At 37.5% G+C, this 27,286-nt stretch overlaps 2 protein-coding genes across 7 annotated transcripts in view; one reads left to right on the forward strand and one right to left on the reverse strand.

Moving 5' to 3' along the window:
- Positions 1-10,941, forward strand: part of LOC136883076 (serine/threonine-protein phosphatase 4 regulatory subunit 2) — a 31,197-nt gene extending 20,256 nt beyond the window's left edge. Inside the window, exons 2-3 of one of the 5 annotated variants that reach the window (XR_011018820.1) lie at positions 4,890-5,289; positions 10,522-10,941. The gene's annotated coding sequence lies outside the window, so the exon portion shown is untranslated. Of the gene's footprint in view, positions 1-4,889 lie in introns of all 5 variants that reach the window. The other 4 variants (XR_011018821.1, XM_068229578.1, XM_068229579.1 and 1 more) reach the window with 4 other exon arrangements.
- Positions 1-27,286, reverse strand: part of LOC136883075 (uncharacterized) — a 361,554-nt gene that overhangs the window by 58,280 nt on the left and 275,988 nt on the right. The gene's annotated exons all lie outside the window — the stretch shown is intronic.

Raw genomic sequence — 27,286 nt, forward strand, 5'->3', positions numbered from 1 at the left:
GATAGATTTTTCCGCCGCCAGTGCAGTGAATTGATATTTTCCGACTCATCGGGTACTCCTAGGAAACAGATTAGTAAAAGGGCATAGTTTTTGCCCTGGGACTTGTCACTATTTGATCCTCTCCATGCCGAAAAGAAGACAGTGTGTTCACGAATCACGGTTGTCTGCGGCTTGGTCATTCCTGCTCTGGAACTTTGGACTGTTAGATCGGCAGTGTAGTCCCGTTCGTTAAAAGTGAGAAAATGTGTGGTATTTCATATGAAAGCATTGCTTTTAATCGCTCCATTCCTACTGACGTCATTGTAATGTATGTTAATTTCAGTTGGGAAAACCGCTAAGACAGTCTTTCTGAGGATGTAAAAAAGGCAGGTGGAGAGTGAGTTTCTACCATTATAATGAAAACTCCTCAATCTGATTGTGACTGATTGTATGCAAGCGTGTCTGCCATTACAGAGAAAATTCCCTAACTCAGTCTTCATATGTTAAAAGATGTTTGGTGACTTTCCTGTCGCGTTTCTAGGGTAACGATAAGAACTATGCAATTTAATACAATCTTGCTCACAACGAGAACACTACCTAACCAAGAATTCTTTATACAATGTTGAATTCCGTAGCAAAGCATGGGTACATCAGCTAGTTATGAGATATATGTACAAAAAAAACTACTTTCAATGATATTTTGGTTTAATTTTTTGTCTTAGTCCATCAAAAAGTGAAAAAATAGTTGAAAAATAGTCTTTGACATTGGCAAGGGGTGAAGCCCCATGTTGATGACACCAATAAATGCCTTTGTCACACAATGTTGGATGATGCCAATTTCTCATTCTGCTTTTGCTTTTTTTTTGCCTGTATTTTCCTTTTGTCCCCATGTAATTTAGTTTCACTGAGAATATCATAAAATATTTCATCATCAAAAAACAGATGAAGATATTCTATTATTCTACAGGGGACGTATCAGTATCTAAGTGTGATGGTCAGTGTCTGGCCCTTGATCAATATTACGAATAGAAATAATATTTGTTGGCCCAGGGTCGCTATTACGTCCGTCCAGTCGTCCGCTATGTCTCTATATGTGTCAGCGTCACTTGCGTCGTTGCACTCAGACGAGCTGGAGAAAGAATTTTCGTCCTCAGACTCACATTCACTAAAATCGGACACTTCTTTGACCGTATCGTTCAATATTGACACTATGGCTGTATCAGTGATCTGTTTTCGCGATGTCATTTAGCGGAAAACCACGAAAATACCTAAGAAGTACGTAAACGAGAAAACTGCATCACGTAACGTATGTATTACGTAACTCCCACAAACAGCAGAACAAACTCGGCAAGATACTGCAGGGATTTCCGTCACCGGAAAAGTTGAGAGAACAGCTCCTGCTATCTCTGAGCATATTTGGGTATCTCGTGGGCTAATAAACCCGCTATTTTCGAATGGAACATATATATGTTTCCGCCCGGAGCATAAGAAAATTCGACCATATATATATATGTTTCCGCCCGTGAAGAGTTAAATTATCACCGCTCACCAGTAAAACACTTACTAGTATATATGATGCGATAAGTGTGTAGGCTTCCTCCGCTGCAACATTTTATATTAAGAACAAGTTCCAGTCGAACAACAGCAAAGCACGACTTCATCTGGCCTGATGGAATCAATTATACAATTAATTCCTAAGGTGTTATATAATTTAATGATAAATGAGTTTATCCTAGAAAGGGTTTTAATAATAATGATACCGTAAAATGTTATACCTTTGCTGGCAGGAGCTAGTGTTTACATTGTCTCTGTCTTATCCTTGTCTTTAACAGTATGAAAGTGACTGAGGTATGAGCGAGGCTAGTAATGCCAATCCTTATGCAGCCAGTCCCTGCTATGAATGTTGTGAAAATGTTGCTCATAGGGTCGGTTGGTGTATGCATTTCAGTGGGCTTGGCAGACTGATATGTAATAGCAACTCTAGGTCGGTGAGGAAAGCAACGGGAAACTACCTCGCTCCTCATTTCCCTAGTACGCCTCTTCAGTGATGCCTAGGCCATCTATGACAGCTGATGGCAGAACTGTTGAGGATCCCACCAGCGGAATCGCTGACGGACTGAACATACATACATGGTACGAAGATTTTAAATCTGGTAGTATGATAGTTGATTTTTTAATGGGCTTACCCTTAAGTGAAATACAATAAAACAAACAATAACAAGAAACTTTTTATCTTTGGCCGACTTCTGAGGGCCGGTATTATAATGAAGGTTTAAGCTGAAGATTGAGTTAAACTGTAACTTGAGTTTAAACCAATGTTGAGTCTTATAATGACCGGCCTAAGTTAAACTGAGGTGAAGAAAGAAATATATGATCTTGGTAGCAGTGACTTGCGAGAAAAGATGGCTGTCGCTAATGTTTTGCAGTGACTTGCAAGAAAAGATGACTATCGATAATGTTTTGTTTACTTCTTAAATGGCGGATAAAAACAGTTAACGTTGTCCTAATTTTACTTGTAAGGAAATATAATTGCTTGTGCAATTAGTACATAAATATTTATGTAGTCTGTGAAACAGTGGCCTTATGAATTCCTCTGGAATCTCCCATTATAATAAACAACTACCAGAGGCATAAAACCGCAATGCTATTAGTAGCTGACTGAGGGGGTTCTACAGCATGATTTCTGAAATAGAAGGAAGTTACGTTATTTTCTAAAATTTACACTTTTGGCATTCGAACAGTTCAAAAAGTAATTTTTACATTCTTACCTTTTTGTTGCCTGTTTCATTCTAGCACCAATTTGCTGAAATAGGGTTATGACAGTCTGTTTTGTAAGCCTAAACCTATTTAAAAACTGTTTTTCATTCCATATATGAAAGTGACGTACCCTTGCTCAAAAAACTTGTGGTGCCCATGATTGTTCAATAATTTGAACCATTTCTTCATCATCGCTTGGTATTTTTTCAAAGACCTCAAAAATATCTTAGAGTTCCATTTGTTCTGCCATGTTGTAAGGTTATGTATTCTTAAACTTCAGTTTAAACGGTAGATGAGTGGCAGTAAAATTAATCTTTAGGTAAACTTAAGATTAAGTTTTATAATCCATGACTAACAGATAAACCAAAGTTTAAACTGAACCAACATTTTAAACCTTAATTATAATACCAGCCATAAGAAATATATCTGAAGTTTTAATACGTATTTTAAAGTGTTGTACAATATAAGAAAAACCAGTTTAAAATTTTTACAAGTGTTTAAGTGTTCTATTATATTTTAATGTGTTCCATTACAATAGACATTATCAGGAAGTGGACAGCGTCTGTATATGGGTTAAAGATAATGTTATATATGACGATGTTTTATGTAAAACAGAATGTTAGATCTTGAGATATGGGGGATATTGATGTAGAAATCACTGATGGAGTTCGTGCTCCCAAAACACATACGTGTGATAACATTGTATGAAATTAGATATTGATAATATATTGACAGGGCAGACAAACTATGGTAAGGGACTGAAAATGGTCAGATTTGTCAAATCTTAATTGATAGTCAAAATGCTGTATGACCCTTGTCAGAGTTGAGTCCAAATAGGGAATGAATATTCGGAGTGGTTTTAGACTAGGCAGCTCACTGTCACCAGTTTAATGGATTGAATAATGAAGAGTTAAGAGGCTCAGCAACAACTCTGGAAATTGTGATACGGGGTGATAATGAGGCTGAAGTACAACAGAAGCTGAATGACTGGAATGCTGTATTCAAACAATTTGGTCTCAAGATAAACTAGTCCAAAACGGCAGTGTTCCCTGTTAGTCGACAGAACATCCGTAGTAACATCACTGTAGATGAATCAAAGTTGGAACAAGCAACAGATAGTCTATCATCTTCAGAAATCACTAGTAGCACAGTTTTATCATCTTGTGAGAAAACTTCTTCCACCTAGATCAAAATTAATACTGTACAGAAGCTTCTTTCTATCAGTTACCACATACAGTCTAGAAACCTGCATCCAAACCAACAATTTACAAGCAGTGGAAATTAAGTTCTTCAGAAAACAAGGAGGGACAAAATAAGAAATGACTAGAGAGGCCTACGCCATCTTGTCCAAGTCAGCAACCCCCTGTGTCGTGCGCTTAGGGATGTGCAGCTGTGAGCTTGCATTTGGAACCCCATTGTTCGCTGCCCTGAAGATTTTGGGGTTGTACCTTAGTAAGGCCTCCCCACTCCTCGCCCTTTCCCATCCCATCTTGCCATGAGACCCATCCGTGTTGGTGCGGCGTAAAACAAATTGTAAAAAGAAAAATGTGGAAGCCGGACTGAAATGGCATGGCCATGTGAAAAGATGGACCCTCAAAGAACAGCTAGAGTTTGGCTCGAGAGGGAACTCGGGAAGGAAGAGATGGGTGAGGTCTGGATTTGCGGCAGGTTATGGAAGAAGACTCCTAGTGGAGAACACTCATTCACTGCCCCTGGGAAACTGCAGCTGGTTCAAGATGATGGAACATTTTGTCAGTTGCATACAACGTGAAAATGTTCTTGTGTGGACAATTTCCGTACCTTTATGCAGTGCTTATCGGCACCCTTCAAGCTTATTTCTGACCCTCGTATTAATGATACAAATTCAGGCTGTGAAATAGTTATGGTATTCAAACAAAAATAAAATTACTGCAATTAATGTTGCATCTTTTTCTTCCTTTGACAGTATATTTTTCTTACAGATCTCCCTCTTTAAATATGTGAAATTCATATTTTCAGTTTCACTTTATCTGTTTTGAATACTCAGTAGTATATCTGTTGGGGGGGGGGTCTTTCCTTCAGACCGTCATTGTATCCGTTTGTTCTATCAGCTATTGAGATAATGTCTACATTGTAGAATGTGTCATTCTGACTATACTCTTTATGTCCCACAGAAAACAGCCAGTGACAACAAGAACTGGACGTGGTAATAATTCAAACGGTGACTGGACATCTGCAATCGCTTCCATTGTGGAAGATGTTGGCTTTCTAAAGTTCATTTCCTTCCTTGACCCAGATTACAATGCACCCAACAGACATTGGGATGTTCTTCATTCTAGGATTCAACAGTCAAGTCGGACACCAAAGTACGACTCTTAATCCCGTTGCTGAAGCTTGTGAACTAGTGTTGTGATATTTGGAAAAATGTTACAAGGTGCGAAACAAAAACCCACAAGACCATTGGAAACAAAATCGGACATTGGAGGTATCAACCATCAATTGTAACCAACTTCGAGACCTAGCAAGAGGATATTTCCGAAGTTGGGACTTCTTTTAAACGAGCAGAAGGGGGAAGTTAGTAAATTCAGTAATCTTCCTGAAAAGTTAAATGGGCTATTGCATGTATTTTTTTTATGTACATTCAGTGTTTTATTTTGTTTTGAAAGAGTTTTGTTGGTTTGCTTCCGTTGTTCTCCGTTCTGTCCTTGCAGACAAGCAGTGTACAGTTTTAACCAACATTAAAGTATTATTATTCATACATTTCTGAGAAATACTTTACTGAGTTTAAATTTTAGAAATGACTCTCTGATATACTCTGCCTGATAGGCATGCAATTTCACAAAGAAGCTGGACCTGTGGACTGCAGCTGAAGCCTTGCACTCCCCACGCTGTCATTTTGAAGCGTGTTCGTGATAAGAACCCATGGAACGCAGCTCTCGAAATTCTGGTGGTGAGTCATGAGATTCTCCAGTGGAAGTCTGTGTTTAGTGTTATTATCTATGCGGCTAAGTAAGCAAGCTAACAAGCTTGGGTTGTTCACATCAGAAATTGCGCAGACTATTGTTTTATGACAATGACAACAAAAGGAGGGTTGTGTCTGACAGAAACAACTAATTCTGTGTAATTTAAAGGGTGCAGGCAGATCAAACATGCAAATCATGCTTTAAAAATTTTGAAAAACGTTGAACCAGGACACGGTGGAACACGTGCTTTGTTTGTACGTCATATGACCATAAGTACTCTTACATGTTTTAAAAAGAATGTACAGTGCACATATTGGAAGAGAAGAAATATACCATTTTTAGTTATGAAAGAACATGTATTGATACTAAGAATTTTCGGTAAACTGTTTAAAATTTTTTCCTTCTCGAATACAGGGCTTTCTGGCCAGGCATTGATGGTGTTATGTAGTGTTCATAGAGAAATGGCTACAGTAGTCCTCACAACTCTTATTCCTCAAGCACTGACCACAATTTGTAATCCAAGGGATAGACTTCGGGATTGCCAGGTGATAACTGGTGCTATTACGTACACGGCAGAGTGTATGGTATAGTCTATGCAACAGCTCAAGCCTCGCATTCTCCATGGTGTCATTTTGAAGCTTGTTCATGTTAAGAATGCATAGAACGCAGCTCTCGATTCTGGTGGCTAGTCTTGAGATTCTCGTACGAAGTCTCTGTAGTGTTATTGGCATGCTGCTTATAAGTTAACAGGTTACTAATGACTCTGTCAAGGATTGAGTGCTAAATGCATTCAAACTGAGGTGTCTGCAGTGTCAAGTAGCATAAAATTCACGAGGTCAGGTGTCATGATTAATACAATCACTGTAAAGTTGGTAGTGAAGAGTTTTGAATAATGCAGTAATTCTCTTAGATCTTTTTACTGCAAGAAAATTATTTCAGTGTATTTGTATATGACTGAACACAAATCCAACAAATTTAACATGTAATTATGACAATACCTCCTGCAATTATGTTCTCAAAGAGACCTTATGAAATCCTTAACACTTTTTCCTTGTCTGGGGAGCATCATCATTCGCTTGATGCCAAAATCCGTTCTTAACTCAGATTGTTTTATGTGCATACATACGTTGTATCTGGGTATTTCTATCTTGAATAAAAATACTGAAAATCAAACCACATCAAAAGAAAGGCAGCAGAGTGGCTTAGCCGCTTCCTTCCTATGCTGGCGAAGCGGCCCAAGTTTGGGCAGCTTCTTGGAATGAAGGAACCAGCAACTGCCTAAAATTATTTCAGTTATTCGTCTCGGGGCCGGTTCGACCATCTGCTGGTAAAGTGGCTGGCAGCTGCTCGGGAGGTAAACTACCTGGGGGTGTAAATCAGCTGGTACTTTGGCGTATAAATAATGCTTATAAATAATAATACTTTGGCTTGCATGCAACCAACTCCGCGCAAGTGCTAGGTAGCAACCCGCAGCTAGACACCGATATACGGAGTTGGCTAGACTGATTTGGCCTTCTCGGTTTCGAGTGTGGTGCTGTCTATCATTAGATGTATGAAGCTCATTTCGATTGTCTTATTTTCCTGTGCCTGCATCTGCTGATTATCACCAAAAAGCCTAATAAGGAGAGTCTTAAGAGTTATGGACAAAGATTTATGTCGAGCTTTCGTGATTTTAATCTATGAGCTTCAAAATCAATACCTAATTGGGATTCAAATCTCAATTACATTTTCTTATGCCAATTATAACCTGTCATATATAAGGCAGCGTTTTTGGAAAGTATTCTTATAGTAGATTGGTGAAGTCGCTCGCTCCGTAATAGAAGGTATGCAGGTTTTCTTCGTCTTTCTAATTTACATTTAAAAATTTATTTTCGTTCCCTGCCATTGTTCTTAACTCTTTTATGCGCTTCCATATGAGTATACACACACACAAAACTTCCTTACGGAGTTACTGTCTTTGAGCATTCTATCTGCAGGCTTCTGAGAATTGATTATCTCCACGATGCTCTATTTGCAACTAGCTCTGTGACCTCGTTTAGTTCCACATGCTTCCATTGATTGATAATGCATTTCATTCTAATGTGTAACTTTATGAAGATAATGTTGGAAGGTACTCTAAATGTAAAGAACTAATCGGGGTAAATATCCATTCGTAGGAAGAGGAATTGGGGAATGGAATAGTTTCCAGTTTCTTTGAAATCATTTACAAGAAGACTATGTAAATAACTGATAGGAATCTGCTACCTGGACGACAGTCCTATGTACTATATTAATCATAACATCACTTTCTTTTGGTAGTTGCTTTACGTCACACCGACACAGATAGGTCTTATGGCGACGATGGGACAGGAAAGGGCTAGGAGTGGTAAGGAAGCGGCCGTGGCCTTAATTAAGGTACAGCCCCAGCATTCGCCTGTGGTGTGAAAATGGGAAACCACAGAAAACCATTTTCAGGGCTGCCGACAGTGGAGCTCGAACCTACCATCTCCCGAATACTGGATACTGAATGGAATAATAATAATTTATTGAATTCACCACCTAATCAATACTTTTGGTATATGAATGATATTTATCACATGTAATACTGGATGCTGGCCGCACTTAAGCGACTACTGCTATCGAGCTCGGTAACATCCACTTTCTATAAGTAGTACACATATAAAGCATTTTCCTAGTAGACATAATATTGTGATAAAACATTTCAATGAAATATATTGTTAACAAATGAACGTATGAAAAGAGGCATACATATTAGTACAACGCTAATAATGAAAATAAAAAAATCGTCATAATGAAGACTCGAACCTTCATACCTCGCATTATGCAGCGATGGCGTTAGCCATTACGCTACGAGAACACTTGGGGTATTTAGGATACATACACTAAATTATACCTGGTGTCTGAAAACTGAAAAGCCGGGCTGAGTGGCTCAGACGGTTGAGGCGCTGGCCTTCTGACCCCACCTTGGCAGGTTCAATCCTGGCTCAGTGCAGTAGTATTTGAAGGTGCTTAGATACGTCAGCCTTGTGTCGGTAGATTTACTGGCACATAAAGAAACTCCTGCGGGACAAAATTCCGGCACCTCGGCGTCTCCGAAAACCGTAAAAGTAGTTAGACGTAAAACACATAGCATTATTATTATTGAAAACTGAAAAAGTAGAAAATTAATGCTCATTTGAAGTAATTTCCAAATAGGTTTTGATTTTATATCCTTTTAGAGTTTCTTTGCGAAAAGTTTGATCTATAAAATGTGTTCCCTACGCTACGGGAAGCATTAATGTTCAAAATCCTGCAATACAATATTGATCACTGTTACAGTATCATGCTTTTTTCAGTATACTAAACTAATTTTAGTTGTATGTCACCAGAAATACAGCTAATAATGTTCAGCTCTCAAAACTTGCCTGGCAGGTAAAGTCTTATCGGGCGCCCGAAGTGGCCGATAAATGACGCGCCGGGTAACTAAGATTAATACTGCCGATAGCGCTACCTAGGAGTGGTCGAACGGAAACATCCTTTTACGCGGAGGGCAAGTTACGGCGGTACTTTATCAGTAGGTGGTAGAGCCGGCCTTCAATAGAGTTCTGTAACCATCTGAGCTTTCATATTAACACGTGGAACATACCATGAACCTACTACGCTGGCGTAGCAGGGGCTAGGTGATACTGCCACGTGATACATCCCAGGTGGCAGATAGTGGGATCCTAACCAGCTTGCTGGCGGACATGAGCGAAATAAAATAGCTCTTGTGGACCACACACACATCCCTCTGTAGATGGGGGACGCAGGCGAAGAATACACCCACGGTATCCCCCGCCTGTTGTAAGAGCCAGCTAAAAGGGGCGAACAAGGGATAATTGAATTAGAACCATGAGACTACTTGTAAATAGTACCACCATGCGGGGTACTCCATATACTAAACATGTACTAAGGCCATGGCCGCTTCCTTCCAACTCCTAAGCCTTTCCTATCCCATCGTCGCCATAAGACCTATCTGTGTCGGTGCGACGTAAAGCCCCTAGCAAAAAAAACCATGTACTAAAACTATTGTTAAAAACTATTTTTTTACAACAATTTTCACTAAGAACATATGGTACGTTTGGAAATGAACTGGCCAATCTTGTTTTAAAGTTTGTCAATCTCCCATATAGCTGAAAGAATGTTTTGATTTCCACTTGACTTTATTTGCCGTCTCATTATCGGCATTATGAGATTTATCTTTGTATTATCTCCCTTGGATGTGAACATGAACTGGTCATCCCATTAGAACTTCTAAGACATGATCGGCCAGTTCACTCCAAATATGACCATGATGTTCTTGTACATTAGTACAAATTGTTATATAAAAAAAAAAAAAAAAAAAATTTTGAGAATAGTTTTAGTATAGCATCCAATCAGAGCTCTGACTTGGAGGTTAGAATTTATGGCTGATGATGCGTGCAATGACAGGTGAATCGTACCATATGCCCAAACGTTAATATAATGATTGTATTATAGTCGTAAAGACTTTAATGGTATTGAATAGGTGGTTTTCAATAAATTGTCAAACATCTTAATATATGGATGTCAGACGAAGACCACTTCCCTTAATGGATACGTAAACGAACAGAATTTTTGTTACTGGGCGCAGGAAAATCCTTGTCAATTGCACGAGCGCCCATTACATAGCGCCAAGGTCACAGAATGTTGTGCTGTTTCATGTCATAGCTTCATTGCACCTTGCGTTTTTGAAAGTGAGGATGGCATTGCAACAACAGTAACATCTGCTCGGTATGTTGATATGCTTGAAACATTCTTTACACCGAGACTGCATGCTCTGAACCTTGAAAACTTGTGGTTTCAGCAGGACGGAGCCACGTCACATACCGCTGGACAACCGATGGAAGCCGTTCGCCAGCTGTTTGGAAGGCAAGTCATTTCATGTAATACCGACATTCCATGGCCTGCGAGATCACTTGATCTTAGCATTTGCAACTTCTTCCTGAGGGGACATCTTAAAAGTAAAGTGTACCACTCATGTCCTGTAACTCCCCATGAACTGAATTAGAAGATTGAAGATAAAATCACTGCCATTCCCCGAGACATGCTAGAGCAAGCAGTCGAGAATTTCTGTGAAGGTCATAAGAATGGAAACGAAATGGAGCACGTCTTTCTGATGTCATCTTTAAGAACTAAACTGATAATTTGTGATATTTTGTAATGAAGTGTTAAATAGCATACTGTATATACGTACTTTCGTCAATAAAAATGTTTTTCCTGCGTTCGTGCAGATTATGTTACTTCATAATTTCCCATTTCCCTGCGCCACCCTGTATGTCCACCCATTGAAAGTAGTGTATAGAATGTTTCTAACAGGTAAGAGCTATTGTTTGCTGGTGGGATCAATTGTTTACATGGAAGCAGAGGCATCTCTCTCCTTCACCCTTCCCTTTTCTTCCTTAAACACACTGAATGACCTTGGTTATTGAGGGAGCTTCGGTCATTCACTTGCTTTCAGTATCCCTAAAACGAAAGTCTCGGTTTGTGAGAAGTTGCCAAGTATTGTTCGTGAGTTGGTGAAAACATTCAGTACGGATGGACCGATCTTATTCTGTAAATTGTGTGAGGTAAAAGTTAAAAGGTAAAATGCTTCACTGTCCTACAACACTGTAATACTGCAAATCATAAGAATTGTGTAACCAAACTTGAAAATGAACGTCTGCTATTCGAAACCCCGACTTCAAGTTCACAGTGTTCACAATTTTTGCAAGATCTCTTCAAGATGATCGTTTCGTCTAATGTTCTTAACTGAAGCTTCAGACAGTTTTGAGAAATATACAAAGCATCCTGCTCCCAATGAATCTCCTCTCAGGGAGGACTATACGACCCCTTGCTTGTTGTGAAGAGATGGATATAATAAGGCAGGGCCTCTCAGGGTGCATGAACCGGTGCATTGCGCAGGTTGACCAGAGTGCTGAACCCCACTCCTCAATACAGAGGAACAGCTTTGTCTCTTTCCCTACGCCTGTCTCCCCCTTCCTCAATCTGCAGCGCTCCATCATCCGAGCAGAGTTGAGCGGAGGTTATCAGAGTCAGACCGATGCACAGTGCACAGAACCTCTGCGCCTTGGTTTGCACGCGTGAGATTTTGGGTGCTTGAGAGGGCCTGTAATAAGGTGTTGAATGGGAGACTCTAAAGCCGGGTCTCCGCTGATTTAACATTTAACATGTTAAAAATGATGTGTATATGAACATTTGGTTCATAGTTGACTTAACGTGTTAATTTGATATGTTGAATTTAACATGTTGGCATGTTTTCCGTGGTGATTGGAAAACATGTTAAATCAATTCGTTTTTCGTGTGCTATCGGCATGTCTTTGGCAAAGTTCATTAGGTAAACTACATTAAAATCATGCTCAGACATTCTCAAAGTTTAAAATCCAAACCTGTCTTCTACTTTAAGCTCATTCAGAATTTCATCCACATTGTGCCTTCTATTCAGATATTGTCGTACACACATTCTTCTTTCCTTCCTTCTCAAGAAAGGCTGATGACCTAGATGTTAGGCCCCTTTAAACAACAAGCATCATCATCTTTTTCAAAATTCTGTGATAAGCAACAGTGGCTAAATCTTCATCTGAGTCCATTGTCCTTGTTTGAAAATGCAAGACAACACCTGAATGTATTATATGATTAACTAGCTGTGTATAAACAAAGGAAGTAAAGTTTAACATGTTATATGTGTGGACACAATGTTAAATGAAACAGTGTTTAACAGTTAACATGTTGGTGGTGTCACCAGTTAACATTCATCATGTTGTTAAACGCTAATCAGTGGAGACCGACCTTAAGATGCGGGCTTCAGTGGACGAGACTATAGATGTTTAGCGAGTGTGATTGTTGGCACGCATGCCTTGCACAGGATAGCTGAAGAAATTAGAACTAGCTACCCTGAAGCAGATAAATTATCAGACTCTAAGAAAGTGTTTGTCAAAGCTCCACTTTGCATTCAGAAATTTCAAGGAGAAGCACCTTCGCCCCTACCTCCTCAGCCAGTTATGACATGTTGACTTGACTTTGTGTTGCAGTACCCCCTGTGGGTGGGGGATGCAGGCGAAGAATACACCCACGGTTTGCCCTGCCTGTCGTAAGAGGCGACTAAGGGGATGATTGAATCAGAACCATGAAACTGCTTTTGATTACTACCATCCTACGGGGAACACCACGGGTCGCCTTTAATTGCAAGTAGTACCACTGTGTTAAATACACAATAGGTTTGTGATTTGCGGCAGAGAGTGGTTCACTGTGGGTTTACAGTACCTGTGATTAGTACCACTATATGCGGAACACCCTAGGCTTACGTTGCCTGTGATCAGTACCATTATGTGAGAAACACCATGGGTCTGGGCGTTGCCTGTGATTAATACCCCTATATGGGGAAAACCGTGGGTTCGGGTTGCCTGTGAGAGGGGCCATTATGTGAGAAACACCATAGGTCTGTGTTTCCTGTACGATGTACTGTACAATACTTGTGTAGTACCGTAATGTGTGGAACACAGCGAGTCTACGTTACTTTTTATTAGTACCGCAACGTGAGAAATACCATGGTACTACTTTACTAGTGATAAGTACCATTGAAGGACCGTTGACCTGGATTAGACAACAAGCATCATAGATTCAGGTTTGTGCTTTGGAAGCTGTCCTTGGTCAGTAATACTATTTTATTATGGTTTCTGGGAAAGTAAGACATTGCAGGTCGGATTCACTGATTCATAATCATTGTTCATCGTCGACTTTTTGAATTCTAGTCAGTGGATAGATTTTGGAATTATTTTTAACTTTGAGTATTGTGAGTTGGATCCGCTGATGTATTTTAAATTCATATTCATAGAATTATTCATCATCATCATATTTTGAATTCTGGTTAGAGGATGAATTTTGGACTTTTAAATTATCATTACATTTTGTATCATTAGCGGCTGATGACGTAGATGTTAGGTCCCTTTAAACCATCATCATCATGTCACATTGTACTATGCAACAACTTGGACATCGTGGAGAAGATCGTCTTTTGATCTTGTAGAATCATCCTCCATAAAAATACTACTAAAGATTTATTTTCAAGAATTATTTTGAAAGTGGACCTGGCTTATATGAAGTTCAATTTTTATTCCTTATCTGGAGCATTCATGCAGCTGGAAATTTCAGGTGCAGAACTAAGCAATGCATTGGATGTTGTAAAGGTGCATTAAACTGGAATTAAAACATGCATAAGGAACCGTAGCATATAGGGTGTGTAGAAAATGAACCGGAAAAGAATAGTGGACTTTTGTACCTGCATGGAATAAGTAGAAATCATATTTCCAGGAATTTTCTCCAAGTGATTGAACTCTATTCAAGTATGCTCTCGTTAAATCATGTGATGTCAAAATAAGTTTTTCTTCCTATGAAATGATATTTGGTGACAACAGGAGAGGATTCTCATTCAGCAACCAGGTGCTGGTCATAAATTTCAACAATCCTGGTAATGGAGACTAGATCAGGTATGAAAGCTTCATTCAAATAACATAAAACTGCTAGAGTATTGAACAGTGAAAGTACCGTAACTGTAGTGTTTGTTTTCCACAGACTCCATCCTTACCTAGGAGTATGCAGTGTTTGAATTTTAGGTTAAAAATTTTGAAGAATTAAAACTATTTCAACTCTACATAAATTGCAACCTGTAGCCATCGTAATAAGTGTTTCTGTATGTTAATGTAGATGCTGTTCATTAAGTCACATTTTGAATTTTATGTTGTTTAGGTCATAGAAATCACCCCCCTAATTGATGATGAATAATTATTAGGTAGATCTTTAAATGTCTCCTGTTTAATTTTCTGCGCAAAGGTTTCCTGTATCTTCAAATGAAGTTAGTTCAGTTTTTAATTTTTAAGATCCAGTTAAATACAGAATGAGCTAACTGAACTAAAAGTCTGTAGTGATTGTAATGCTTACATAAATTAGTATTTCTATGCGAAGATTAACTGTTGAAGAAAGAAAAAAAAGGAATGTTTGTGGAAGACAGAAGAGAAAGACAAAGATCATTATGACATGCGTTTGGAACTTGGTAATAACGGGACTTCGATAAAGGTATAAAACATGTAAAACATCAGTCTCCAAATTTAGTTTCTATAACATTTTATGTTGTCATTCCATCCATTCCGTAATCACAGCTTCTCTTTTCTGAAAACTAAATAAAACATGTCTGGTTCGGTGTTCAGTTTTTTGCCTGAAGGTTTCCTGTATCTACAAATGAAGTTTGTTCAGTTTTTAATTTCTAAGATCCAGCGAAAGTGATGGCAAGTGCAATAGTCATTTGAAGGTTTCTGAAGAAGATATTGCATAATTTAACCATTCCTTCTTTACAAGTATACAAGTAACTAATCTCATTTTTTCTGTATTAAAGATACAATAAGTAAAACTCTTTCAAGATTAAAATTACTGTGTCCACCTATTCAATACAAATGTATTTTTTAGTGATTAAATTCTACATGAATTATAAACATCAGTTAGGGACATATTTCGCCCTAGTTATGGGCATCTTCAGCCTAATACTAATCTTAAGGTCAAGAATTAAAACTAAAAATAATGGAACTTAATAGTAAACTTAACTTAATACTAAATACAATGGTCTTATGCTTTTTGCATAGTTTATAATATGTACAATATGTACATTAACTTTGCCAGAATTTATGAACAATGAATTACAGTAGAATTCCTTTAGCCCGGCATCCAACAGTCCGGAACACCTGATGGTCCGGCACCCTTCCAGGATTTTTTATTGTTATTATCGCTTAATAATGATCTCTCCTGAACAATTTGATGCATTATTTGTCGAAACCATTGGAAGTGTATTTTTTATTATTTCAAAGTTATTAATACAAATGGATCTGATACAATCCAGTTGATATCCATTGACTTACTCAAATATCTCTACCACTGGAAATATTCAGTCTGGAAGGCTGTGTACTACACTGAGTACTGGAATGCCAACCATATGATTAAAAAAACAGATTTCAAAAATTGAATGTATGGGCTACGTTCAAAAACAGACGTTTACATGTCTTCAAAAGGAAAGACTCAAAATGGTAAAGGAAACTTACAGATAAAAACATTGATCAACTTCGGCATTATTATGGAATGGCAATAAAAAAACACGATTGAAAAGAAAAGTGTGTTATTAAACTAATGATTCTGCTGATCAACATTTTACTGCAAATCACCGTTTTACAGCTGTTTTTGCTGTACGCCTTAACTTATATCGTAGTAAGAGGTACTGCTTGATAGTCCGGCATTTTCGGTAATCTGGCACCGGGCCGGTCCCGATCGTGCCGGACTATCGGACTTCTACTGTAATTTATTTTATAATGACTAGACTTCCAAAATGTAGATTGGATTGATCACGGCGTGAATTAGGGTTTCTCCAATTGTATCGACTAGAGATTTATCACAGCATGAGTTGGGGTTTCTTCAACAGTTATGGTCACCTAAGTCGTAAGAATTGTTACAAAACCGGAACCTTGGTTAAAGTTGATCCTGTTGGGTTTGAATCTGTTTTAGAAAGAGGCATAGTTATGTTGTAAGTTTGAAGCACGTATGGTGGAAACATAGTGTTGATATCATTCATTAGTGCTCGTCGGATAAAAATTTGGAATATTAAGTTATTCTTGTTGATTAACTTTTCCATTGGTGCATTGTTCAACCTTGGGAGGAATATGAGTTGTCTGTAACTGGATAGGAGGAAAAAAAGGGAATTAGAATGATGAATGTAGAGCCCAATATGATAATAATTGTAGAGTGAAAGTGTTTATCCCATGAAAGTGGACGAACTTACTTGTCTTGTCGACGTTAGCTGGGACTAGTGATGAACAATGCTCTCGCTCAAGACTCTCGCGAAAATCTCGAGACCGATCCTCCTATAGCGCAAGCTGTGCGACGTACCAGTAACTACGACTGTAAACTTGATAGTATATCATTGGCAGTTATTGCGTGAAATAACGTTCTCATATGAAAATGTGTGATCCAATACATTTTGTCAAAAGCCTGGAAAAGTACTGCATATTCAACTATGAACCCCTTAATACCATTAACTAAAGTCGAAACAGAATGTCGGTATCTTTGGATACTAGAGACATTTAAAGATAAAAATTATTTAATTTTTAACATACTAGAGACATGCATTATTTGAACCTGAGACGGGGAAGATGTGCTTTGCTACATACGCAACCCCCATTACACATGAGTGGAGCGTGTAATCTAAAATGCCCGACTTTGCTCCAATTTTTTCAGAAGGGGTGATGGGCAACACTCTTGAGACCGATTCTCGTGTACTGCGAGCTGTGCGACGTGCCAGTAACTTCGAGTGTAAGCTTGATAGTTATCATCAGCAGTTTTCACATAGAAACGTGTGTGACGATAAATTTTGTCAAAATTCTAGGAAAGCACTGCATGTTGAACTATGAGTTCCTTACCATTAACAAAAGTGAATACAGAATGCCAGTATCTTAAACTGTTCACGAGTTATGCCAGGTGGATTTCTCTTAGCTGAATAACCCGTGTAATTTGTTAATAATTGTTATTAGGATGTAAACCTACCTGGATGCCTCACAATCGTTGTCGGCAATCGTTGTGATTCAGACCGGGCCGGAGGTGTTCTGTGACGATTCCTCTTCATTGATATTATGCGTTTGTAAGTGCCGGATCATTCCAGAAGTATTTCTGCCGATGTATTTTACTTCTTTTGAATAAGCAACACAGTGCGCTGTGCTATGTGACATCTCTTAAAAATAGGCCTAACCGACATCCACGACTTGCGTTTCGGACATCGTCTTCAAGTTGTCACGTATAGTTAGACACAGTTCACATTGTACCGTCATATATAGAAGTACCTACCTAATTATGACGCGAATACTCTATAGCATTGTAAGTAATTATTTCCTTTGTCACCAAAATATCGGTAAACACAAGCAGTGGTCATATGTTATTGAATGCGGGGTCTGATAACGATGTACACCTGCCTGTCGGAAGAATTGGAGCAAATTGAAGTATTTTTAGATTACACATTCCATTCAGTAAAATGAAAATGTTAAAGGTTCACCTTTTCAATACCATGAATGTTTATTGATGTGAATATATGTCACATAACGTCTAGAGAAGGTTGGTACTAGTTTCGACACTCAATGCGCGTCATCATCACCCAACAAATCAATTGAGCAAAATGCAACTTATCGAATAGCAATATATAACACATGATAGCACCTACAAGACAAATGTTAAACTATGACTAGTTGAAATATAAAACACATGACAGCAAATACAAGAATGTTGAAAGCTAAATTGTCAAACGTTAAAACAATGAAATCAAAACAGAGAAGGTAACAATAGTTAGGGTATGATGTACGAGAAAGTAGTCCAGCTTGAGGTTTGTAGAACATAAGGCATATCTATATACAACATTTAAATGCACCAACTAAGGCAAATTTTAAATATAACATTAAAATGATGAGGGTATGGTGCGTATAACCATCTTAAACATATGACGGCACCTATAAAGTCACTGTTAGATTATAACCAGTTGAAATGATGTGGTGTGTCTGACTGTAAAACATAACATTTTTGAGAAGGTATCCCAGTTGTTGAGTCTTGATAAACAAGAGAATAGTCCAGCTTGAAGTGCATGAATCATAAGGCCTCATATGTTATCAGTGGGAAGAATTAATCTTGTTCTCTTAAGTTGCGGTAATTAACAGGCTTAATTCAGGTGGTTTTGAAGCCAACAATGTGGTCTTGTGAAGATCATAATTTGAATTAATGTCACGATTCCCAGTTCAGTATGGAAACGTGGAGACCTGACGAAAAGATTGAAAGCCAAATTTGGCGTGATATAAATGTACATAGCCAAAAGAAATATAAGGGAAAGGAGGCAAACTCACCTTGAGTAGCGTGATGGAATAGATGTTGAAAGGAGAGGAGCTGGGCTAATTAAGAGAGCAATAATGGAGGCTGAGTAGCGGAAGGGAAGGGAGAGTGAGGGGAGGGGAAGGGGGAAAAGGAGGAGCTACAGCTGAAGAGTAGGGCTATGGTGGGGCTGAGGGATGAGGTAGTGGGGGTAAGTGACGGGGATGTGGATTGCACATGGCTTGAAAGATAGCGCTAGTGTTTGGAAATTTGATATTTTTAAACAGGTGAATTAAGAAATCGAAAAGGATATTAGGCTTGTCAGAGATTTCATTTAATTTGAAGTTTGGATTAAAGTATTGATCAAAATGGATGAAACAATTTTCGATTATGTTCATGAGAGGCCCTTTATTGGCCATTTGAAGGATCTCTAAATTGTGTTCAATGTTGGTAAACTTGTGGTTGGAGTCAGAGATGTTGACCTATTGCTGAAAACCTATTGTATCTTATAGTGTTGACGTGCTCTGAATATCTAGTGGTGAAACTGCGTCCTGTTTGCCCGACGTATGAGGAATTGCAGTCATTGCATTTGAATCTGTAGATTCCGGACTTTAAGAAAGTATTGAACATGTTAACTGGTGGGGAATTGTGCAGAATTTCAGAGTCCTGTTATTTGTTCTGAAAGAAATTTTTACGTTATGTTTACTGGAGAGATTGGTGATTTTGTAGACATCTTTGTTGAAAGTAAAGGTGGAAGAAGTGGCGTCTTTAGATTTTTGTTTAGTATGATTGGTCTTAGGTCGGTGTCTGAATTTGTTGATAATCTGTTCTGTAAAGGGTTTATTGTAACCGTTAAATTTGGCGATTGCACGAATAGTATTGGAGTTCGTTGTTCAAGTCTTTCTTTGACATGGGTATTGTGAAGGCACGGTGGACTAAACTATTGTAGGTAGCAAGTTTGTATGCTTGGGGATGTGTGGAGTCTTGACGAATGGTAGTTGCAGTTTGTGTGGTTTTCCTGAAGATTTTGTAAGAAAAAGAGGAAGGGTGTCTATGAATGGTCAAATCTAGAAAATTGATTAACCTGTTTGTTTCAGACTCTAGTGTAAATTTAATGTGGGGATCGATGCTGTTAAGATTGTGAAGGGTAGAGGCCGCGTTCTTAATTTCTTTGTTCATAATTACAAATGTGTCGTCCACGTATCTCGCCCATAGTAGAATGTTGGGAAAGTTGTTGATTTTAGAGTGTTCCAGATAATCTAAATAAATCTCCGCTAAGATACCAGAGGGTGAACCCATTGCTAATCCGTCTTGTTGATAAATAGTTTTGTCAAAAGTGAAACGGTTATTATTGACGACTAATTTCAGAATTGAGATGAACTCATATATTTCAAGTTTGCTAAGAGGACTGTATTTCTTTAAATTGCTTTCAATGATAGGGAAAAGCTTTGCTGTTTGTTTGCTTGGATACATGTTGACTACGTCGAATGTGGTTAGGTTGCAAGTCAAAGGTCTTTAGTTTGTCATTTAGTTCAATGGTGTTTTTGATAGACTTATTGACTTATTTGCTGCCATGTGTTTTATATTTTAACTAGTCATAGTTTAACATTTGTCTTGTAGGTGCTATCATGTGTTATATATTGCTATTCGATAAGTTGCATTTTGCTCAATTGATTTGTTGGCTGATGACTCGCAATGAGCGTCGAAACTAGTACCAACCTTCTCTAGATGTTATGTGACATATATTCACATCAATAAACATTCATGGTATTGAAAAGGTGGACCTTTAACATTTTCATTTTACTGTAATCCCAGTTCAATACGGAACAAAATGAAGTTTCTAACTTTCAACATTCCATTTATATGTAATGGTGGTTGCATATGCACCAGGGCGCATCTTGCTTCGTCTCGAGTTCTAATAATGCACGCCTTTAGTCACCAGGTACGTGTACCTACAGTAGCCGTCGTGTACCTACCAGTGCATACGATGTCAGAATGCGTATCCTTTATCATTATGTTGTACTGCATCAAAATAGATCTCGATAGAAATGAACGCCCCAGTCACTTGTTGACACATATTTACGAAAATGAGAAGGAACGTGGTTGGCTATTCACATATTCGGAGCAAACATTCAGCTCCGACTACCTGTAGGCCTACAACACGCTGCTCGCCGCACAATGTGGGGATAACACACTCAAGATTTCTCAAAATTTCTCGTGAGAAATAATGCCTGCGCCAGTCTCGAGAAATACCGAGAAATCTTGAGACCTCGTCTCAGACTGCCTATCACTGGCTGATCCGGTTGTGTCTGAACGACTAAGCTTGCTACTCCTAGTGTAGTATTGATGCTGTAACGGAGGGGTGGAGCGTGTTGGGGAAGGGGGAGTGGGATTCAAATTGTGCGTCCGTGTTGATGCATGAGAGATGTTACTCGAATTGGATTGCGCGGGCCTGGCAATAGGCGTGGCTATTGGAGCGCATGTGTGCTGTGATTTAAACATACTGGGAACTTTATTCTGATTTACGGCCTGGATTAACCTCAGAGTTGTCATATAATGGATTTTTGTTGTCAATGACATTGTTAAGATTATTATTTTTATTATAGGTGTGTTCCAAATAAATGTACAAGTTTTCAGTTTCGTTCAATAATTTCCCTTTACCTAGGCCTTAACGATCGTCAAATCTTTCTCTATTGAGGTGATGTTGGCCGAATACTTGTTATGCTTGGAAGCATTGTAATGTTCCAGATACCTTGTGTAAAAGCTCCTCCCTGTTTGACCAAAATACGTGAACTCACTTTACTCATTCCTTCTTTACCCGTTTAATGGGGAATGCTGCGCCTCTTCTGGGTTGGTTTATAATTTTTCAACTTGGGTAATATCTGCCAGATTGAGCTGAAATTTAAAATACGATCTCTGCCTCGTTCTCTTGGTGTTATGAAAGAGACTTTCATTATTTGAAGTTGGCGGTTACGGAGTCAGTTTCTAATTGGTCGTATAATTCTGTATTCATGGTGATTGTATTGTGTCAAAAGATCTGGTGGAAAATGAGAAGAATTTTACTAATAGAGAATGTCTATGGAGTGTGTTTTAAGAGTTGGTCTGTCCTTGTGCGCTAGTCGGGAGCACGGCGTGCGCTGAGGACTAGCTATTGCGGCGTTGGAGAGAAGAGGAAGTGGGGTCACGGAGAAAACCTGGGGAGGAGTTGCGGTAAGCTGGGGCGTGTCTATTGGAGGTTCATTTGTGCGTTTTTGCTTTTGTTTGTTGATTCTCTTTAAATAAATGTTTTTAGAGGTGGGATGGCAGCATTATAAAGGATGTTTGCTTTTTCTGTAATCTCGTTCAGATTGAAATTTTTGGGTTGGCATACTGATCCATATTGATATAGAATTTTTCCCATTTTTCCACTAGATCTTTTGACACAATACAACGGATAAAAATGAAATAATTGATAAAGAGATTCAGCCTATTCAATACAAATGAATAAGAAATGTAGTGAATTACATTCTTATTTAATAATAAGTAGAAGTGGTACCGGTTTCGACCCTAGTCCAGGTCATCATCAGCCGATTAAAACATGAGAAACAATGCATAGGTAAAGGGAAATAAAAAATCAAGTACACTCCGGATCAGTAGAAGAGGCGATGTAAAAATGAACAGGGGTAGACACTGTAAAATTCGGAAGAAGTAAAATTTAAGTCACTTAAAAGAAAACAGTGCATAATTTTCTGAGCGGCAGTATGGCACACGAAGTGTTAGGTGAAGTCTTATAATGTTTATGAATAGTGGAGAACGGTTAAAAGAGCTAGTTTTTAAACACTGTCAGGCACAAAGTCTAATCATAATCGAACACATACGAAGATCCATAATCGTGCAGGAGTTGAAGATGAGTAGATCTATTGAAGTGACTTGCCAGCTCCCGGTGATCAGCGTGATATATTTAACATCAGGCACTGTGGTTTCAAACGCCAAAGTAAAATGGAGAATAGCTTGATGATCCAGTAATTTTCTTCGGTTGCGGAAAAGTAAGTATATAGATAAATATAATATAATTCAATATAATTGAATAAGTAATTGTGCTCCTATAGAATTCTTAGAACATTTGACGTGAAAAAAACAATTGTGAAGAGAAAAAATATATAGTAAAAAGCACAATACCGGAAACAAATGAAAACGTATATGCACATTTCTTAAAACGTAAAAAATTCAGGTCATGATTGAAGTAGTCAAAATCGGCGCAAGGCAGGAGTTGAGTACGAATGAGAAGAACCGAAATGAAGGTGGAATTTTTTTTTTTAAAAGAAAAGATAGAATAAATTAATAGAAGAAGAGGAATAGTGGAATAAGAGAAGAATAAAAGAAGTTGAAGTTAAATGGTGTTGAGGAAGGATAAGATAGGGAGATGAAGGAGGGGTAGTTTAGGGTGGGTTATTGGAGGTAGAAAATGTGGGTAGGAACTTTGTAAGGCATGGAAAGTATAATTGAGGTTTTGAAATTTAGAATTTTTAAGAAGAATTAGGATGTCGAAAAGGATGTTGGGTTTTTCAGAAATGTCGTTTAAATTGAAATTAGGGTTGAAGTATTGATCTAGGTGAATAAAGCAATTTTCAGTAGTGTTTAAGAGGGGGCCTTTGTTTAAGTTTCTTAAAACGTAAAAAATTCAGGTCATGATTGAAGTAGTCGAAATCGGCGCAAGGCAGGAGTTGAGTACGAATGAGAAGAACCGAAATGAAGGTGGAATTTTTTTTTTAAAAGAAAAGATAGAATAAATTAATAGAAGAAGAGGAATAGTGGAATAAGAGAAGAATAAAAGAAATTGAAGTTAAATGGTGTTGAGGAAGGATAAGATAGGGAGATGAAGGAGGGGTAGTTTAGGGTGGGTTATTGGAGGTAGAAAATGTGGGTAGGAACTTTGTAAGGCATGGAAAGTATAATTGGGGTTTTGAAATTTAGAATTTTTAAGAAGAATTAGGATGTCGAAAAGGATGTTGGGTTTTTCAGAAATGTCGTTTAAATTGAAATTAGGGTTGAAGTATTGATCTAGGTGAATAAAGCAATTTTCAGTAGTGTTTAAGAGGGGGCCTTTAAGTTTCTTAAAACGTAAAAAATTCAGGTCATGATTGAAGTAGTCGAAATCGGCGCAAGGCAGGAGTTGAGTACGAATGAGAAGAACCGAAATGAAGGTGGAATTTTTTTTTTAAAAGAAAAGATAGAATAAATTAATAGAAGAAGAGGAATAGTGGAATAAGAGAAGAATAAAAGAAATTGAAGTTAAATGGTGTTGAGGAAGGATAAGATAGGGAGATGAAGGAGGGGTAGTTTAGGGTGGGTTATTGGAGGTAGAAAATGTGGGTAGGAACTTTGTAAGGCATGGAAAGTATAATTGGGGTTTTGAAATTTAGAATTTTTGAGAAGAAGAATTAGGATGTCGAAAAGGATGTTGGGTTTTTCAGAAATGTCGTTTAAATTGAAATTAGGGATGAAGTATTGATATAGGTGAATAAAGCAATTTTCATTAGTGTTTAAGAGGGGGCCTTTGTTTAAGTATTTTCATGTTTTTTTCAATATTGGTGAAACTATGCTTGGAGTCTTGTATGTGTTGTCCTATGGCGGAGAATCTATTGTATTTAATGGCGTTGATATGTTCAGAGTATCTGATATTGAAGTTGCGGCCAGTTTGTCTGATGTAGGTGGAGTTGCAGTTGTTACATTTGAATCTGTACACTCCAGATTTAGAAAAAGCATTAGATTTATTTAGTGATTTAAAGTTGTGTAAAATATCCAAATTTCTATTGTTAGTTCTAAAAGAAATTTTCATGTTGTGTTCAAAAAAAAAAAGTTATTTTATAAGCATCTTGAGTGAAAGTGAAAGTGGAAAATGCAGTTGGTTTTGTTATGTCTTTAGATAAAGTGGTTTTAGGACGGTGTTTGAATTTGTTGATGATGCAGTTTATGAAGGAGTTGTTAAAGCCATTGAACTTAGCGATGTTATGGATGGTGTTCAATTCATTATTTAAATCTTTTGTTAGACATAGGGGTGTTAAAGGCACGAAAAATTAAGCTATTATAAGTAGCACGTTTATGTGCTTGAGGGCGCGAAGAATCTTGTCGTATTGTGGTTGCTGTTTGGGTTGGTTTTCTGAATATTTTGTAAGATAAAGAAGAAGTATGTCTAGTAATAGTTAAATCTAGAAAGTTAAGAGTTTGGTTGTGTTCTGATTCAAGGGTGAATTTAATGTTAGAGTCTAAGTTGTTGAGATGAATAAGTGTAGAGGCTGCGTTGGTTGATTCTTCATTTAAAATTACCAAAGTGTCGTCGACATATCTGCCCCAAAAGAGGATGTTGGAGAAATTATTATTATTATTATTATTATTATTATTATTATTATTATTATTATTATTATTATTATTATTATTATTATTATTATTATTATTATTATTATTATTGATTTTTGTGTTTTCTAAGAAGTCAAGGTAAACTTCAGCAAGAATGCCTGAAGCTGGTGAGCCCATAGCCAAGCCATCTTGTTGATAAATGGTGTTATCAAAGGTAAAATAATTATTATTGAGAACCAATTTTAAAATAGACATGAAGTCTTGAATTTCAAGTTTACTTAGGTTACTGAATTTGTTTAGGTTGTTGTTTATTATGGGTAATAATTTGGAAATTGGAATACTAGGATACATGTTTACAATATCAAAAGAATGGAGAGGAAAATTTTGGTTGAATATTAAAGTTCTTTAATTTGTTGATTAGATCAGAAGTGTTTTTGATAGATTTGTTGGATAAAAATCGATAGTTTGTTGAAAAAACTGATTGGATGAAATTAGAAGTATTGTATAAGGGACTGGGTCTGTAATTGATTGGACGGATGGGAATGTTAGTTTTGTGAATTTTTGGGAGGGCTTTGGCAGTGGGTAGGCCTGGGTTCATGTTTATTTATTTAGTTTTTTCTTGATCTGTGAGGAGAAAGGAAGTGTTTTTTAAAGTTTGTTTGAGTAGGCGTTGGATTTTTGTGATTGGGCCTTTTTTTACTATAGAAAAAGAAGAGTCAATGAAAAAACTTTTGGTTTTATTGAAGTAGTCAGTTTTTTCCATTATGACAGTAGTGTTGCCTTTATCAGATTTGATGATGATGAGATTGTCATTAATTTTCTTTTTAAGGTCCGAAATGAGTTTATTATCATTAATTGAATTATTATTATTATTATTATTATTATTATTATTATTATTATTATTATTATTATTATTATTATTATTAAGAGAAGTGTTTTTGTCATTGTTAAGGAAGAGGTTTCTTTCTACTTCATATCTGATTTCATCTTGTTCATCTGTTGGCATTTTGTTAATGGCTATTTCAGATTCAGTAATTAAATTAGTGGCTACATTGAAATTGTTGAGGTTGGGCCAATTGGCCAATTGTGTTTGAGGCCCTTCGAAAGAATTGTGTTTTCATCATCACTCAGAGTTGTTTTAGATAAATTTACAATGGGAGGATGGACTTGATCAATAGTTCCTACCCACATTTTCCACCTTCAATAACCCACCCTAAACTACCCCTCCTTCATCTCCCTATCTTATCCTTCCTCAACACCATTTAGCTTCAATTTCTTTTATTCTTCCCTTATTCCACTATTCCTCTTCCTCTGTTAATTTATTCTATCTTTTCTTTAAAAAAAAAAATCCACCTTCATTTCGGTTCTTGCAAGTTACTTCGGTTGAGCTGCTAGTCTTCGGTTTCTTCATGACTTTAGATCTTCATATTTGGATTGTGTTGTTACTTTGTGCCTGACGGTGTATGCAGTCTGGCTCATTTAACTGTTCTCTGCTTTTCGTGAACATTGTGAGACAGTGCCAAACATTGCGTGTGCCGTGCTGATGCTCGGAAGATTACGCATTACTACTTTTAAGTGACTTACATTCCACTTCATCTGAATTTTACAGTGCCTACCCCCGTCATTTTTGTATCGCCTCTTCAACTGATATTGTGTGGACTTGACTGTTAACTTCTTTCTTACTTATGCATTGTTTTTCGAGTTAAAATCGGCTGATGACCCAGACGGGTCGAAACCGGTACCATTTCCACTTTTAATTAAATAAGAATGTAATCTCTACATCTCTTATTTACTTGTATTGAATAGATTGAACTACCATATTTATTATTTCAATTTAACTTCTCATTCATACTCAACTCCTGCCTTGCGCCGATTTCGACTACTTCAATCATGACCTGAATTTTTTACGTTTTAAAAAATTGTGTGCTGTGCATATACGTTTTCATTTTTTCCGGTATTGCGCTTTTTACTATATATTTTTTTCTCTTCACAATTGTTTTTTTCATGTCAACTGTTCTAAGAATTCTATAGGAGCACAATTACTTATGTTACATCCAGAGACTAAATGGAATGCACCCACGAGATTTTGTACTCTTTGGTTTTGAGAACAGTTTTTTGTTTTTGTACGAGAAGTAACGATGTAAAATAAGTTTTTAAGTTTGTGAAAAATAATAAAAGTCATCACCTGTGTGACTATCAGACTAATTCCGTTTTATCGGGTAGATTTTCGGGTTCGACGTAACATTAGAAGTGCTTCTCGACGACAGTGACGAAGAACGATACACAAATGAATACGACAAAGTGAATGAATATCGTGATAAAGTAGATGAAGCTCGTCAGAGAATGGAGTGTGTTGT

The sequence above is a fragment of the Anabrus simplex genome, chromosome 11 (assembly GCF_040414725.1).
Source record: "Anabrus simplex isolate iqAnaSimp1 chromosome 11, ASM4041472v1, whole genome shotgun sequence".
NCBI classification, from domain to species: Eukaryota; Metazoa; Arthropoda; class Insecta; order Orthoptera; family Tettigoniidae; genus Anabrus; species Anabrus simplex.